Genomic DNA, 17,996 nt, shown 5'->3' with positions numbered 1-17,996 from the left:
TATCTACAAAACATGTCCAATGTAAATATATAAATGTAGAAAAATAATCCTTTTTTGTAGCATATACAAAATTTTCCATCATCTCGGACCCACCCCTCAATGAGTTAATTAGTTATCTATGTCGTTTGTAAATATAAGCCCTTTTAGAAATTTCAATACGGAACACGTGCGGATGTATATATAGACATTTTTTAGAGTGTATATTCACTTATTTTGCTCTATATATAGTCCGTATTGGAATCTCTAAAATGGCTTATATTTAGAAACGGAGGAAGTAGAATGGCACATATTTAGAACCAAATAGATTTAGTTGTGCTTAGGGCATCTTCAATACTGACCCGCAAAACAGACACCGCCTCCGTCTGCGGACCGGCTAGTGACGATACACTATTTAAGTGTTCGAGGTCCGGTGTCCACTATTTTTCCATTGCCCCGTGACAATACATGCCTAGCTAAGTGAATGGCATCATGTCGTTCACTGAACCACCTTTTTCCTGCATATATATCAGACAGGAGAGACACGCACGGTAAGGTTCTTTTCCGCCGAGAAATCAACCCAGTTGGTTGCAACATGTGTCGATATATATATGATCATATTGTGCATAAAATAATAGCTCTCACATTGAACAATTTATAAATGTGATTCTTGGAAATTCAAAATGATCGTGTGGGGTAGTTGAAATAATATATTTAAAATATGTTTGGACAAGTAAGGAGAACTCAATATAAATCATAACCCCTCTGGGCGGTCTCTTTTCTTTATTTAGTCATTCACTAATGGCGGTAATGGCCCTACAATCCAAAATGCCAAATTTGAACATGACTTGTGCACGACTGGCTAATCATATAAGAAGATAAAACATTCCAATGACAAGCTCGACGATGTTTCAATTTCTAATCAATAAAAAAATCATTTACATAAATGAGAGTGGGATTTTTACCATGTTGATTAGTTATGCTGATAACCATTGTTGTTTCCGTTTCAAAGTAGCTGAGTTCTCTTTCCTATCGTTGTATACTACTCCATCTGTACCGTAATACTTGTCGCTGAAGTTGAGCTGCTCCAGCGACAAATATTACGGCACAGAGGAAGTATAAACCAAGGCTCTAACCAGTGGCTACCTTGCTCGGCTAAGTGCCTCTTTGTGTCATTCTCCTCTCGGTCGCATGTTGAGTCAGTAATGCCACAGCACCAACAAAGTTGCCCACAAGGACACCCCGTCATGCTGTTCAACTACCGGCTACGCGTGTCAAGTAATGTGTTAATACGACTTCAATCAAAATTAGAAAGGCACAGTGTTTGTTGCATGAGGAACTAGAAATAACCTTGTTTATAGGAAATATGTCACACCAAGGACATTCAAGTAGCAATTTGTTCATGTAATAAGAGAAAAAAGAAAATTGCACGTAGGCAAGGGTTCATTTTTGTTGTGGGCGTGGAAGAAACAAGATGTCGCATGCATGCATGCAGAAGGCGCCTCGTGGAGGAACGGGAGAAAGGGGAGGAGAGGAGGACGGCTGCGACTCGTGTCCGGCGCCATGCATGCAATCGAACGACGGGAGCGCAGAGTAAGGAAGGAATGAACGTAACGTGTGAAGGAAGGTCGTTGACATGGACGGCGGCGAGCATCAAATTCAAGTCGATGGACGGCTCGGGCTTTTCCTTTTCGGCTCCGTCCGCCCGCGGTGAAATTGAGGTGCTCGCTCGGAATGGGAATCGGGGGCGGTGCTTTGGTCGGAATCGACGGAGCGTAACCGGCATGCATGCCAATGCCATGTTGGAGGGAGATCGAAGAGGAACTGGGAGGTGTAGGCGGATGGCAGGGAGCTCGAGAAGAGGAGGACGGGAGATGGGGTGAGGATTCCGGTCAAAGTATGGACGGCTTGCTCCTCGGTTTTGTTGGTCAAAGCTCAAAAGAATTGAGTTTTGAGGCCGGTTTGTGGGCGCAGCAAATGGACGTACTGGTCAGGTCCGGCGAGTGAGTTCCGGGCGGGCGGAATTTGAGAGATGAGCAAAAAAATTGAGTTTTGAAGAAGGCCGAGATTTGGACGGCGAGCATCAAATTCAAGTCGACGGACGTACGGCTCGGGCTCTGGCTCTGGCTCTGCACGCAGTGGCGGAGCCAGCTATCTGGCAAGGCCTGGCAGCTGCCACACCTAAATTTCAACCGAAGGTACTAGTACACCTACGTGCTGGACATGGACCTGGTACTACAAGTACGTAGCTGGTGGGGATGATGTAAAACTCCGCCGAACAGAGCACGAGTACACGCAGGATAATAGAATATGGTACTTAAATTTGGATTTTAGTTGTATTTGCGAAACACAAAGTATTTATATATCTAATATTCTAGGCAGTTTTTGGTCAGTTGCATTTTACATGCTTTTCTCCTTCATAAGCTCGGCCACACCTGAAAATTATTTCTGCATTCGCCACTGTCTGCACGGACGCCGGCGTTGGACAAAGTTCTGGGTCGTTGGACAAAGCAACCTTCACCTAAACACGAACATTGATCTAGCTCAATCGGTTGCGATGAATTTACCTGGACGAGGAAGGAGGTCGCCAGTTTGATTCTAAACAGGAACTAATATTTTTTCCTTGCCTGCCTTGGGCCGGCTTCGCTGGGCCACAGCGAAGATTGAGGCCAAGCAAGGCACCTGAGACATTCATAAAAACAAACACACCGAGGAATAGAAAAAGCTAAGCGTTTTTCTTTCACTTGGGAATAAAAGGCGTTTTTTCGTTCACTTGCATGTGGCTCTTGTGCGAGATGGATGAAAAATCCTATGCGATGGACCGAAAATTCAGGAACCGCACCTTGCTTTATTAGTAAGTACAAATTAAAAAATGTTAGAAACAATACTTCCCAGTTTTCAAAATCATATTTCAAAAAATATTTGTCTTTTTAGAAAATGTTCTCAAATTCGGGAAAACATTCGCTATAGTACCTCCTAGTTTTCCAAAAATATTTGTGTTTTAAAAAATGTTCAGGTTTAAAAAAAAAGAGAAGTATTGTTCTTTGTGAAAAATATGTCCGAGTTTATAATTTTTGTTTAGAAATTTCCTAAAATATTATAAAATAGATCTACTTTTTCGAAGAAAAAAAATGTTTTTCTTTTGCTCTTAGTATCTGGCGCGGCTGTTTGCTAATTTAGGACGTCGCGCTGCAATTTAACCATAGTGTTACGTTTAGTCGAGTGGCCTTCACTTTGATGCGTCGAGCGCGAGCGCCTGGGCTCGAGTCCTCGTGGACCTTAATTTTTTTCGTGGACTTTTTTCAGTGGGGCGAGCTGTTGGTACAGCATCCGCTAGTGGGCTGGCCCGTCGCGGCTCGTCTCTGTCTGTCGTGCGTTTTTTTTTGGCCGAAACAAATCAGGACGAACAAACGATTGGTCCGACGGACAAAAGTTAATCTGGGTCCCATCGTATAAACCAAAAAAATTGGAGAAACAATTCTTTCTTTAATCTCTATTTCTAATGAAGCAGTTGATGAATTGTCTGCGCGGTTTATTTTCGCTGGTTTATTTTCGTCATCCTTCCACATCCGTTTTATTTTTGTCGTCCTCCCACCTCTGTCACTTTCACCGGTCTTTTTTCGTCCGTACCATTTTTTTTTCTGGCCTCGATCCCTCTCTCGATCTATTTCCTCGCGTGTGAACGCCGCTGCCGCTGCCGCTGCAGAATCCGCCGCCGCCGCCGCCGCCGCTGCAGAATCCTTCTCCGTCGCCTCCGCCGTCTTGCTCCTCCCGCCTCACCCCTCTCCTCTCCCTCCAAACCCTAACCGTGCCCGCCTCCCTACCCCCCGCCGTAGTCTCCTTCGCCGTCGGGAGCTCAGCCCGGGATGGCTGCCGCAGGGTTCCTGGCGGGCTTCCTCCTCGGCCTTCTCGCGCTCGCGGAGGCCGAGGCGACCGCGCTGCTCTGGGTCGCCCGCCGCCTCTACCGCCGGCTGCTTTGGAGATGGTGAATGCGACAGTCAGGCGTTGAGGAGGGCGTGTACTAGAGCCCGGTCGTCGGAGGCGCGTGCAGGTTTGTGATTGAGGGTACCCGCGAGCCGGCGACTAAAGGCAGAGGGCGCGCCATGTGCTGTGGCTGATCTGTGTGTGTGTCGTGTTCTGCTTGTGCGTGTGTGGTGTGGACAGCGTGGTGCGTGCTATGTTCTGCTCTCCTCCAGCATGTGTGCAACGATCTGTTCCGGCCAACCGTGGATGGTATTTGTGTTTTTGGCCTGGTTATAGACGATGCATCTATGTTTTGGGAGTTTGTACAAACCATAGATGATCTAACGTGTTGTGATTTTTTTAGGAGTGTTGTGATTTCTAAATAATGCACTTTTGGGAGTTCCACATCCTGATACGTATATCAACTGTCAGTCATGTGAGGCTGCCCAACGGAAAGATGTGTGTGTTGCTTCTCCTGTTCCTATTTTTCTACAATTTTTTTGGGTCTTCTTAATTAAGATATATGTTTCAGTAGCAAACGAGATCATCTTGGCTGTGTTGCAGCTGATAAGAAAGAAGATAGAGCTTCAGGTGAACCGTGTCGTCCCTAGGAATTTGTTGGCCTCGAGGATTGTTCCAGTAAGTACTTCTGATGACAACATGATGTTGGGCCTCAGGGACATGGTAAGCTACTTATGTTACAATTTTCATCCATGCATACTTGTTTATGTGATTCTTGTACTACCACTGATCCATATATGATTTCTTACACTCATCCTTTAATCTTGCTTAAATTATAGTACTAAGGGCGATTGTACTTTAACAGGTCTCAAACTTGTGTAGGTAACAAACAGAAATATATTGAAGCACATTGCTATCATCAACTCATCGTCCACTCGTGCCTGTCGGGTCACGCTCTGCAGCAACGGCGCACGCCGCCGGCACCATATGATAGCTATGGTAAGTGACTATGGGAAAGAAGCAGGGGTGTCGGGATCATCATTGATGGGGTCGTCGGGGAGAAGATGGGGGCCGAGAAGACAGGAACGGGCTATAATTGGCTGTGAATTGTAGAACGAGAGAGATAGCGATGATGTGGTGCTGCACCATTGCTCTCCTCCTACTAGCTGAATTTTGGTATTGTTGCTGCTATCTGAATTCCGCATACACACAACGAGGTGTTTGATGTTGACCGACCTTGCGCCTGTTACGAGGGGGATTTCGTTGCTTGGAGATCTCCTGGGAGAGGTGCTGCCTGCCGAGGTAACAAGCATCCCTCTCCATGTGCTCGACACTCTGTGCCCGACCCCCAACCTCCCTGGATCCCGGCGCGCCCCTCCCACACACTCCCGACCTCCTCCCGGCGCACATGCCACCGCCCCTGCTCCTCCCTCCTCCAGGTTCATATGAAGCAACAACACACCAGGTTCTTGTTTACAAGCCGGACCCTGGAGAATCCGGAGAAGGAGAGGGAAGCGGGAGGCGGTGGCGCACAAGGTGCGAAGATGCCCAAGGCCGGCAGGCCGCGCACGAGGGGGAATCCGGATCCGGAGACGCAGAGGGAAGCCAAGAAGAGAAGCCTGGCAGCAGAGGAGGCCTCTCCCGACGCACTCCATGATCGGGCTTCAGCCATGTTTGCAGCCTTTGAGCACGGCGATGCGCCTCAATCCGAAGCAAAACCAGGTGATTTTTGCCCCATTTCCTCATCACGGCAGATTGTGGCATGCATGTTTGTTGGTGTTTACTTGTTCCTGCTGGACGATTGTTGTTCTGCAGATCGTGTCTACGATGTGACTGAGTCCGTGACGGAGGAATCCACTTGTCCACCCATTCCTCTGCTCCACGAACCCTACATCCCTGACGAGCTAGCTTCCCATCCGGGCGCGCACCACGCCTTCTAGCTTGCCCCAGCCAAATACAATGCATCGTCGTTATGGATCGAGTGTGGAAGAAGAGGTGGTGCCAAGGAGAAGAGTGATGTGCCAATGACGCAGCTCCGTGCGTTGTGGCCATGGAGGGGAGGCCCGGGAGCAGGATGATGCTGGCAGGTAGATGAAGGAGGCAGGTGGTGGAGGACGAGCTCTTCGCCGGAACCGCATGGACGACGCATGCCCCTGCCGACAAGAGCGTAGTCGCCGGAATCGCGTGGAGGCCGCAAGCCCCGCTGGTGCTCCAAATTTGCAGCGTGTCCTTGATGATTAGGGCGCCATGTCTCATCGATGAACATGTGGTCGTCCATCCCGCTCTACCTCTGATTCGCTTGACATATCCACAAGGTACAATATGTGTAATCCAACCACACATCGCATAGTTGAATTCTGAAGCAATTAGCTTCATTACTTGCAGTTCATCTAATTCTCATCTAATGCTGATTAGTTTAAGCGAGTCAACACATAGGACAGAAAGACCCTTTTATAGTTTTCTCAAGGGGAGTGTACCGTGTGCGGGGGCATATATCTGTTCCTTTGTATGGTTGTTTAACAATTTGTGAAATGCTTGTAGTATGATAATCTAGATAGTTGGGATATGTTACAGAAACTGATGTGTCTGGCCTCACATGTACAAGATTTGGTTTATCACCAAGTGTTCTCTTTCCCACTAAATTTCACATCTGCCATCTAAAAAAACAAATCCACATTTATCTGATTTCAAGTTCTTATGGACCTTATGGTAAATTATTTAAGTAATTTTAGTCGGCTCAAAAGGCTCCAAGCTTCTTTGTCTATCATTTCTTGTTCAAAACTGACAATAGAACTTTGTGAAGCCTTTCAGTTTGTGTTTGTTCAGTTACTTTACCATTCAGTCTTGATGCCTGAACTATGTGAACATTGTCAGCTTAGTAAAATGGTATGAACTTGTGTGCCATGCACATAGCAGGTCGAAAAACTACCATTGTATTTGCATATACTGCTTGTGGCACAATTTTCTGAAAATAAGTTGGTGGTCATTGGTCAACAAAAGTTTTCAGCTTTCGGCACAGTGTTAATATTCTTGAATTTATTGTGCTTCTAGAATTATAGATTTCCGAATAATTAGATGGTCAGTTATGCAATACAATATTCCCATAGTATTGAAATCTTCTGTTCTGCAAAGTGTCCTTCAGCAAATGGCGCTTGCACTTAATATGGGATACTCCAAATCCATAAGAGCAGGCTATATCTGATATTTTCTCCATACAGAGTCGGCAGCGACTTGATTTATATTTTCCGCTACTTGTCAATATGATGGCCCGTTGTAAATAAATGAGGCCTGGCCATCACTTATACTTGGGAACTACTTTTCAGTGATAGTTGTATTGACTAAGGTACTATTTTTTTCTTTCTTAAAGATTGATTTCTTCAGTGGTGTGTGTTTTACTTTACAATTTTGATAAGATTCCATTGCCAACACACTTTTTTTCTTGACAAGGAACTACGGCGGGCCTTATGCCTACCTGAACTATATTCAAAACTATCAGAGTGTATTGCAGATTACAGTAGCCTTAAAGATAAAATGATCTGAACATTTTTTTTCACAATACACAGGTAGTACATAGTAATAGCCCTCTTAATAATTTCTATATAAAAGTATGATCTGAACATTTTATTGAGTTGTTTTTTGCACCAGATTGTTGGCCATTAACAGTTATCCATGGGACTAAAACTACTTGATCTCAATACATTCACCTCACAACACTTGTTGGCGAAAACATGTGCTATAGCACCAAAGAAGTCGAGGTCAAATTAATGAGGTGATAGCTAAACTCCTTATACTGGATATATTTGTGTTTTTTTTTGCTTCAAGTATATAGACATATATTCCTTGATCAAAACCCCTTGACACTGCTGCCACTAATTTGCTTTAGGTCATCGACTTGAAGATTGATAAATTTGGTTCTCTTATTATGCAGGAGTTGTGTGATCTGAGGAGAAACTATTCTGTTGCAAATCAGATAGTTGTTGTAGGAATTAAAAGGCACATGATTGTACTGTTGTTCTGGGATTTCGTTTCTACACGTTCCTAGACCCTAATGTCTGCATGAGGTGTGAATTCAACGGATCAGGGATATCACATTACTAATAGAATGGTAAGTAGAATCACGGTGATTCATACAAAAATTCACGAAATTTATCGTATATCGAATCATATAATCTATCAGCTGCCTCAACGGCTCACACTTTTGCAACTCTTCATATTTTAGAAAATATGACTGAATTTGATAATTGGATCAAATGCAGTTATATGTCTTGTACTTGCTTTGGTTGAATCTGAAATTTTGTCAGAAACATAACTAACCACTTAGATATATAAAGCATTGATCTGTGCAGAACTGAGAGATGTTGTGTTTTTACAGTTCTTACGCTGTCTGATTGAATTTTCTTATCCCACATTTTATTTCAGATGCCGCGGCAAAGAAAATGCTCTCGGCCTTGTACGATCCATTCACTCGATTCTTGAAACCAATACCTTTTCTGGAGCAAGACTAGCTAGCACCCAAGGTGCCCTCGCAGGTGTAGGTTTATCCATTGGCTACCCGTTGTAGCATCACTTGCAGTGCTCTTTGTAATGCCACTTGGTGCGTTTTGTAGAAATGACTGTTTAGAGACGTTTTATCTTCATAATTGACAACATAAGAGTGCAAAACATTTAACAGCAGATCGCTTATGGTAAGACCTACCTATTATCAATAATTTTAGTCTATTATATGCGGTCTTAGTGAAGGGTGTTCCTTAATCATGGTTGAAGGTTGCATGACTTCTGCTAGGTGTTTTGATACTTTTCGGTCTCTACTTGAATGTTGCGTACCTAATTTTTTAGTGGCCAACAATCTTGCATTGATTCTTGCTAGGGGTCCTCAAGGAAACTCAATAGATGTCTATTCTCAGTGGAGATTATACCAGAGATGTTGTTTTGAAGTAAGCTCCTGCAAACCATTCTGTTGTAGTTCTTTCAGAAGTAATGTTTCATTCTTTTACTTGAGACTAGAGTGGTTGATGCTCATTCATCTTAATTTAATACAGAGTATATGCCAGGAGAGAAAGATATACTTGAAACCCGATGAGGTCAATGATGTGGAGATTTTACCAGAGATGTTGTTTTCAAGTAAGATTTTGTGTGAGATTATACCGATCGCACCAGCACGCCACATTGTTACTCCACGGCAAAGGCATCGAGGTAATTTTTCTTTTGGCACCGAAGTAATTTTCCTTTCCTTTTAGCCCACTCCCCCGTCTCTTCCTTTCCTATTCTAATCATGCATGGTGAGCGGCGGTTTCGACGGCAACTGGTTGGCTGCTGCTGGCTTGTACGTGTGGAAGGCAGTTGTTCACGGCAGACCAGTGAGCGGCGGCTGGTGGGCGCGACCACATGGTGGTTGGAAGGTAGGCTTCGTGGCGTTCAGCCTCGGCCACCGTCGTACCACGATCTCGCCCCACCCGGAAAGTCAGATGAAGAGGTGGTGGATGGTGAGGACCAATCATTATAGCTGCTGCTCCATTACTTCCGCTCCTCGAAAAGCTCCCTGAGCCCGACCAACAATGGGATCTTCCTCTGAGGTTCACGCTACTCCTTGTCCAGACTGATCCCGGAGAGGGGAACAAGCCTCCGAGCACGTGCTCGTCAACTCCATGCCGGCCGCTCCAAGCGACACTGCTTCGTGTCTTCAAGGCAGGCGCTGAGATAGCCGTTGCAGTGAGCTGTGGTGTGTGGACTCTGCGGCCAGATGGGATTCAGAATCCTTTTCCGTGGTGAGATAACCCTGCCACCACGCATATGCCATTGCATATAAGTGAATCTGTTTTGTAGAAATCAATCTTGCACGTTGGTTAGCTCCATAATTTATTTTATTACGTAGCAGACTGAGTTGCTCACGGCCTATTTGCTGGAACGCCAACGAGGAGTCATTTTTCCATCTCCACAAATATTCTTGGGCTCTTCAAATTAATTGCTTCTTAATCCAACTACCATTTTTCAAGATTAGTTCGTTTATATAATATTTATTTTTGTACCAGTGTTGATCAAGTAGGTTATTATTGTGAGGAATCAGCAGTAGGATGCACATGTATTTGTTTCTTGCCACTGGTTGCAAAAGCCTAAAAATGATATGTTTTATTCATCTCTTAACAGTAATATGAGTATTTTGTTTATTTCCTACTCCCTTTTAGTGATTACTGATTAGTCACTCTTAAAGGTGGATGCACATGTATAATAGGTGTGTCATGGCTGCATTTTGCGGCCCCTGACTACTGGAAAGTAATCTCCTTTGGATGATTTGTATTTTTTTTCTGGAATTTGTACTTAGATAGCACATCCAAGGAAGGAAGGAGATTGACGTCAGCACCTCATTAAGGCATGCATGCTCTTCACCGAGAGAGGGAAGGGCATCTTTTTCTTGGGTTGCAGTTTCCACCTTGTTGTTGGGTGAGGTGAGTCATGATTTCTCTCCTCCCGATTCATTTTTTAGTCCTCTGTAACTTCAGAAATTTCCTAATCTGTGTGATCCATATGTATGTAAAAAATTATGATTAGGATCCCTCAATTTGATTAATTTCTAGAGTTACTGAACTATAATTTCTGTTTTGTGCTCATGAATTGCATACATTGGAGGTTTATTCGATTTAGAGATAGCAACACACACACACACATATGTGGAGTAGGTGGCTGCAACGGATTTTATACTACGGTAAGTGGGGTTCAGTCACCACACTTATGATCTATAAGAGAAGCTGCGATTTTGGCAATAGATACGCGAGAAAGTAGTGGTTGGTGTTGGTTTAATCAATATCAAATGTTTTGCCAATAACAGAAAATTACCTTCCTCGTAAATTTATTGTCCTTCTGTTTCATGGTCCAGCTGGTTCGTTGTTTGTCAGAGCTCTTGTGGATAATCAGACATGGGGTGCATGGCAAAATTAGGACAGACTGAAGGCAGCGGATTCCGTGTTGGCCGTGCACTTTGAGGAGAAGACATTATCTTTGTATAAGTGCCCCTACAATCATCTCTTTACAGCAGAGATAAGGCCTTCAGGTAGGCTAGACCAAGTGTCATGCACTTATGTATCTGTATTTGCGATGATCTTTTTAGCATTCTTAATTGATGACATTTCTGAAGGGAGATGATCCTCATCATTTCATAGTTATTTTTTGTACTGTTGTAATCTCAAATTTCACATTCGAACTTAACTGGTTATCAAATAATTTTGGAACAAAATTTTACTTTTACCTGCCCTTCACAGAATCAAAGGTTCAGGAGGACTTTTGTTGCTCTAATGCTTCTTCGATGACTATCTCGCCGTTCTTCCTTGTAGATAGATATGGCCGCATAAATTGTACCGATCCTTCGCTAGGTCCAACGTGCCCCGCACCGGCCTCAAGCACGTGAGACACTGTTACCTTGTGTTCTAACTGGTTACCACAATCAAATCCATTTTTGCCCAGTTAAATTAGTCAGCTCATTTTGTTGATAACAGAGTTGCATTGGTAATATATACTGAACTGTCTTTGGCATTCTGTTTTACAATATATTCTAATTGTCAGGATTTTTGCTACATTTTTGGTGTGTAGATTTTAGGGACATTAGTGTAGTGCTAATGCCTTCCGTGCAGGCTATTCAGTCAGCGCATATCCTGTCTTTTGGCATGTTTATGCTTGCTCTTGTGCTCATGTAATCATGACTTGTAATCAGTCCATGATCCTTGTGTGACCAGAAGTTGGGCATAACTACATTGTTACTGAGAAGATGCGAATATTAACTTAGGGATCGGAGCTGAAGCTCTACCCGATAGCAAAGATATGAAGTATGTGCTCTGTCTTATGTTTGCAAGTATATTGATGTCACTTCACATCTTGCCCCCGTATTGGGCAGTTGCTTCAGAATGGAGTCACTCCTATGTGTACTGCCGCTGTAATCACACAACATGAATTTCCCCTTTTTGTGATCTGAAATTCTGCCAAGAAACTTGTTGAATTAACTACGATTTTGTCCTATTTACTACTAACATTTATTCTTATCTCTCAACATATTCTTGCACCTATCTAGGACAGTCGAAGAAGAGAGCTTCGACTGAGAAACAGCATGTTGAAGCAATACCTCTTGTTGAACCACCCAAAACCAAAGAAGCCTCTTAGATTGCGAGAGGCCTGTTGTGTTTAGTAAGAGACTTGGCGTAAAATACCCAAAATATCAGGAACACTATGTATTGGGCGGACCTGAAATAGTAATATAAGCATATCCAATTTTTCCTACGATTCCCTTCCTCGCCCATGGACGTAAACCACGTCTCTGGCTTTGCAAGTCCAAGGCTCCAAGCTAGGCGTTATTTTTCATAAAGTTTCTATCGATTTCTAAACAAAATATTTCTATTAGTGTAACCCTACCTGGCTACCTCCATCAGCCGGAGGCATTCCTGGAGTCAAGGCAAGCATGTTGACCAATTAACGTAAATGTGCAATGTAAATTTACCTCGGCACTTTTTTTTGAATGTGATGGGCGTTGTCTGATACGTCTCCTCCGCACCTTAAATTTACGTAGGATTAGATTAATATTAAAAGGTCCGTAGCAACGCACGGGGCATTCTACTAGTATTATATAGGTAGAGAGTAGAGATGAGATGGGATGGAATGGGATGGAGGTGTGGGGATGTACGGGACGCCAAAAACTTGCGTTCCTCCTGCTCCGGTCCGTCCGAATTGAGATGGGATGGAATGGGATGGAATGGAATGGAGGTGTGAGCTCGCAAAAAAATAAAGGAATGGAGGTGTGGGGACGGCGGCGTGACTTGACTGTACTGTACATGTGTACGGGTGAAGAAAGGAATACGACGTACGTGACTTGACTTGACTTTTTTCTTTTTTTCTTTTTTATTAATTCAATTCATGACTTGACTGTACGTGTGTATGGGTGATGAAGAAAGGAATACGACGAGTCCGTGGCGTTGGCGTTGGCGTTGGCGCTTACGTACGTATATCATATCAAGGATCGGGAAGCGAAACCACAAACATTGATCGATGGATTGGGATGGATGGTTTCGCTTGTGTACCATACCATGTAGCGTGATCGATCGATTTGGTCAAACCATCCAGATCCAGTCCTCCTCGTCTACTCGCGCCTCGATCTCTTGCTCAAAATCATCACTCTCCTCTCTCTCTCCGTGACATCCTCACCGGCTGCTCCCTCCCGCTTCGCCGTGTTCCTGCTCTTGCAGGATCTGGAGGATGGTCACGACGCCGGAGTGCAGATCTTCTCATCAGAGACCCGAACATGGAAAAGAGGAAATTTCATGTTATCTTCAGTTTTGAGAGTTACTTCACTCTCCGGTGCGATCCTTATATTCCCACTTACAAGGAATGGTTACCCAAAGCAGCTCCATGATTACAGAGTTCACATGCTAAATATGGGTCAGATCTTCTATGTATTTTGTATTTTGATGTTCTGGTCCATACCTTTGTGGCTTTGAGCAATGTTATTTTACTATTCTGGTTATACCTAGTCAGTAGTCACTTCGATCTATTTGCTTTCATGTACTAGTTATGCTGTGGTCACTTGTTAGTCTCTCGTGGAGCGAATATGTGAACATGAGAACAAGTTATCTATGCTTGGGACTATCTGCCTTTGCACTTTTTCCTTGTACTCCATCTGTTCCTAAATATAAGTCTTTTTAGAGATTTCTATATGGACTACATACAAATGTATATAGATATATTTTAGACTGTAAATTCACTCATTTTGCTCCGTATGTAGTCCATATTAGGATCTCATAAAAGACTTATATTTAGGAGCGAAGGGAGTATTTATTTCCTGCAACTATATGCATGTTCCCCAAAACCATGTTCATATGTATTTGTAAACTGGGTGCATTGCTCCTCCATTTGCCTGTCAATATGGTTATCTTTTCTGCAGTAATATATACTCCCTCTGTCTCAAAATTCTTGTCTTAGATTTGTCTAGATACAGATGTATCTAATACTAAAATGTGACATGATATATCCATATTTAGACAAATCTAAGACAAGAATTTTGGGACGGAGGGAGTACTTAAGCAACAGAAGTTATGGAGTCACCTTGTGTTAGTCGACACAATTCATTTTCTTTTATTTCTTTTGATCAGTTGAGGTATAGTTAAGATGGTTAAGCAATACCATACAAGTTCATCAGCAATCATCATGTTTCATGCACCCTATTGCATTCTTTAATCTTTATTGTTGCTTTGGTTTACCAGTCCTTGGCCAATCTTATATTAGTGATTAGACTGCTTATCGTGATTGTCTCCAACTGAATCCATTTCTCAAGAATCTTCCTCTTTTTGTTGTCCAGATTGCATCTCACAGTTTTTTCTTGTCCACTACCTAGCATTCTGAATTGTGTACTGCAATCTTCTAGTTCTTGAATATGCAAATTAGTTTTTACTCCCTCCGTCTCAAAATAAGTGTCCTAACCTTACCACAACTTTGTACTAAAGTTAGTACAAAGTTGAGACACTTATTTTGGGACAGAGGGAGTATAATGTAATTCATATTCAATGGTTCTAGACTTCCAGCCTATTATTTTTATATGGAACCTGTAAAGCTAAACAAGAATAGTGATTAACTCCAATTTAGACCACCTATTTGTGACAATTAACAAATTTGCAATTATTTTCCAGCCGATTTTTTATATGGAACTTGTAAAGCTAAACGAGAATAGTGATTAATTCAGACCACCTATTTGCAATTATTTGTAGAAATTTTACCGCTTGTACACTGTGTTTTGGGTCTACAGTTCCGACACTGAGAGTGATCTGTAGATCATGCAATTCCTTACTATGAATAAGATTCCGATCTTATTGCCGTAGTTCACCACAATGCATGCATCTCGGTTTCTGCCAATGGGTCTTGCTCATCTTGTTCCTTGATTTCACTTGTGGTCAGCTGTACTGTTAACCATTGTTTAGCGTTGGCTCTGATTTATTGCTGCACATGTCAACACTCGCTGATACTAGGAGGTCATTCGTTACTGTGATTTAGTCCTTTCCTGAAAATTTCCAGTGGTAACTTCCCCCACAATTTCAGCATGCTGATCCAGTTTGCCTCTTGAAACTTTCAGGCTTCTGTGAGCCTGGCCACAAAACCCAAGCTGGTATCAATGCGTGCCAGGATTTTCTAACACTAGTTACTATAGGAGGAGTATGATTTATCATCTCTTCCATGCGGAGCTCCGTCAACAGTTTTAGATGAATTTTGGTGGTGTAAATTGAGCAGATGAATGTCTCCAAACTGACTATGTCCTGGTCCTTCCTCCCAAGATGCAGGACAGTAAGAACATTATCTTGGTACTATGTTATAACTGACAGCAAGAACCTGTACTAACTAGTTCCTTGGTCAAATTATGTTGGTAACTTACAATATTATCCTGCTTGAGGTAATATACAAGGCTAGATGAAAAGACCAACACCAAAACATAGGTTGGATCAACCGTCAGAAGATGAAGTAGTTGAGTTGCAGTTAGGAGCCAGGATCAGGCTGAGTGTGCAAAGAGGTTGCATTACCACTAATATATATATATATATCGAAAAGCTGTAAAGCACTGGAACATGGGATTCAGTTACCGCAAGAAAGCACAAATAATTCAGTTCACCTAGGCATCGGTACATGATCACAGCAAGAAAGCACAAATGCTCATTGACATGTTTATAACTGAATAACATGATGCTTATGTTCAGTCAGGGAACATGTAGAGATAGAATTTGATAGGATTTTGGATGCTAAATACCATGGTTTTGGCGAAGATGCTGGTCGGTATTTTCTCATCACCTGTATTTGCTATGCATCTGGGTGGAGTTCTGACGGATTCATGAATACTTGGCGAACGAGAAAAATTTACGAAGTGCAAAGAAATGAGAAAAAAATTAAGAAACGCCGTTGCCGGGGATCGAACCCGGGTCACCCGCGTGACAGGCGGGAATACTTACCACTATACTACAACGACTTGGATGGCAGATGGTTTAACAGCCTTACTTAGATGGGCTAACTCTGAACCAATCGGAGGTTGGAGCTGAAACGGTAACCGCGGCCGCCGTTTCGACCGTTTAACAAGACAATCGAATCGTGGCAGGTGCCACCCCCCTGGCTGCCGTTGCAATCCCTACTCCTGCAACTGCAAGTATGTATGGTCTCCACTTCTCCAGCCTCCAACGCGCCGCGCTTCTTCCCTTCGCTCATCGCACCCGAATTCACTTTCACAGGGTTTAGCTCCTGGCTTTTGAAATTTTGGAAGTTCGCAATTTTCTTTTGCAAAAATTCTAGAGTTGCATGAGCAAAGCTGAGGGCCTACTTACGAGACCTGCTGCATGCACTGCAGATAGTCGACCAGAGGCTTCATCAAACCGGCCAACAGCAAGGCCCTGTTTCTCAATAAGCTCCCAAAATATGAGCTGTCACCTTGTTTTTTGAGGATCTCCCACAGGTATGTGTTGCAGCTGGCAGCAGGGCCGTGCCAGCAAAATCCGGGGCCCTGTGCGAAACAGAAAAGTGGGGCCCTATTTCACTAGTAAAAATGAACTAACGAGCATTTATAACGTATATGATATAATGTCTAACTCACCTAGTCTCGTGCCCTGTCCAGTTGAACTGCTATACTATGCTCTTCAACCAAGGAGGCAAGAACTGATCTCTAACAGTGTAACCATCCTTTTTTTTGTGAAACAATGTAACAATTCTTGTCAAAAGTTAATTAGGATTTATAAATTAGGAGTAGGACTGTAGGAGCCGAAGTTAATCAAGAGGACAAGCCAATGGCAGCAGGCTACCTGTTTTGGCGAGAGGAACATGTCGATCAGATGAAGTTAACCGGAAGCGGCAGGCTCGTTGCCCCGCCTATCGCCGTGTCGCCCGTCGCCAATTCTGGGTGCGATCGATTTTGATCTGGTCTAGATGTGCCATCTCACCTGCCTCTGAATGGGATCGATATCTGCTACCATCTTGATGCGCCTACATGGTCTCCGATCAGAGACGCCCACACGGTTACCATACATATGAATCAATAGTATAGTAGATCACAGACTCAAAGATGATAGGGTGTACAATTGGCTGTATATAAGATGAGGGTTGAGAGATTAATAAATAATACTCACTAGTGCTAAACCTTGACTATTTGGCTTGATCATCGAAGAATTGGGGTGCAGTACGAAAGAATTTCCCAACGCAAAGCCGATGTCGCCTAGTCTAATCAGGACTAGTGAGCAAGAAGCAGCGGCGGCGGCCGGCAGCCTCCAATAACGCGTTAATCACGCTGGGGGCTAATCTATTCTTTTATGGTAATGTCCTGGCTAGTAGTTTTTCAACTTTTTTTTGGGGGAAGACCTTTTATTAATCAAAGTCCATCGAATGTGGGATACAATTTTGATCATGTGACTGGCCTAACCACACATGACGCCCTGGCAATAAGGACAGTGGATGTTTAGCTAGCTTATGAGCTTCAATATTTGCCTCACGCCTTTCAAAAGTAAATTTACATGTGGGAGGTGATCTTAATCTAATCTCTCTGATAATAACTCCATAAACTCCATGACAACCTTTAGCAATGTCATCTATCACCTGTTTGCAGTCCAATGCCACAATATAATGATTTTGGTTAAGATCTTCCGCCAATGCGAGAGCTTCTCGGCATGCTATGGATTCCAAAGTTGCCGGATCACTTACCCCCGCTATTACCATAGCTGAGCTTCCTAGAAAAACTCCTTGGCTATCTCTGCAGACCGCAACAGCTGATCCTCCTCTGCCTGGCCGAACTCCAGCATCTACATGTATCTTTGCATAGTTTGCCAGTGGTGCTTTTGGTCTGACAGCCCTTGGTGTTGCTCCCACCGCCACACGTATTTGCTTCGGTGGCTTCCTGACTGCCTCAAGGTCTTGCATGTAGCGTGTAATGAAGCTTTTGATTGCGTGTGGAATCTGAAATATTGCTTCTTGTATTGCCTTTCTTCGAGACGTCCAGATCGCCCACATCGTTACCGCCAAAAGGGTAAAATGTTCATGCGATAAAGGCCACAGGAGGTTGAACAGCCAACTTTTAGCTCGGTTCTCATTTGCAGCCGCCAAAGTAC

The 17,996-nt window shown here is 43.4% G+C and overlaps 1 long non-coding RNA gene and 1 other non-coding gene across 9 annotated transcripts; one reads left to right on the top strand and one right to left on the bottom strand.

Moving 5' to 3' along the window:
* Positions 1-3,510: 3,510 nt before the first annotated feature.
* On the top strand, positions 3,511-11,438 carry LOC123144686 (uncharacterized). Of its 8 annotated transcripts, XR_006471852.1 has the most exons (13): positions 3,511-4,623; positions 4,766-5,622; positions 5,716-6,215; positions 7,119-7,243; positions 7,348-7,463; positions 7,546-7,669; positions 7,829-8,005; positions 8,320-8,429; positions 8,768-8,834; positions 8,940-9,383; positions 9,496-9,665; positions 10,220-10,343; positions 10,772-11,438. It is a non-coding gene; the product is annotated as an uncharacterized lncRNA (long non-coding RNA). The 8 variants fall into 8 exon arrangements; XR_006471857.1 differs by lacking the exon at positions 7,348-7,463; XR_006471851.1 differs by having other exon boundaries at positions 5,716-7,243.
* Positions 11,439-15,808: 4,370 nt separating this feature from the next.
* Positions 15,809-15,880, bottom strand: TRNAD-GUC (transfer RNA aspartic acid (anticodon GUC)). The gene has a single exon. It is a non-coding gene; the product is annotated as a tRNA-Asp (tRNA).
* Positions 15,881-17,996: the final 2,116 nt, after the last annotated feature.

Source organism: Triticum aestivum, chromosome 1B (genome assembly GCF_018294505.1).
Source record: "Triticum aestivum cultivar Chinese Spring chromosome 1B, IWGSC CS RefSeq v2.1, whole genome shotgun sequence".
NCBI lineage: Eukaryota > Viridiplantae > Streptophyta > Magnoliopsida > Poales > Poaceae > Triticum > Triticum aestivum.
This window is presented reverse-complemented; position numbering and strand designations above follow the sequence as displayed.